Source organism: Branchiostoma belcheri, unplaced genomic scaffold (assembly GCF_001625305.1).
Source record: "Branchiostoma belcheri isolate BF01 breed outbred unplaced genomic scaffold, Haploidv18h27 scaffold102, whole genome shotgun sequence".
Taxonomy (NCBI): domain Eukaryota; kingdom Metazoa; phylum Chordata; class Leptocardii; order Amphioxiformes; family Branchiostomatidae; genus Branchiostoma; species Branchiostoma belcheri.
This window is the reverse complement of record NW_017802403.1, coordinates 1,230,775-1,231,167: the sequence shown is the minus strand read 5'-3', so window position 1 is coordinate 1,231,167 and position 393 is coordinate 1,230,775.

Sequence of the window (393 nt, the reverse complement as noted above, 5' to 3'; positions counted from 1 at the left end):
CTTCGCAGTCTTGTTGGGCGTCGGCGTTATTTTTTTCTCTGAGCGACGCGAGTAATATGCGGCCGCAAGTGACGATTTGCTGCCAAAGGGAGTTTTTGCCACGGAGAGAAGGTTTCGCGTTGCAGTTTCAACGGTTGATGCCATATTGCAAATCGGCACCTTATGTGTACTAGAACGCTCCGTCAACACCGTGATTTTCAACTTAATTCAATTTAATTCTTTATTTAAATACCGACATTGCAGACATACAAAATAGAAGTATAACGTTGCCTGAATGGCATTGGTATTTAGATTGTGGTGTAGAGGAGTAGGGTTCGAATCCAAGTTATGAATTTTTTATATACCTTTGCTATTTCTATTTACGATTGTGTCGTGCGATTGCTTTATATATAT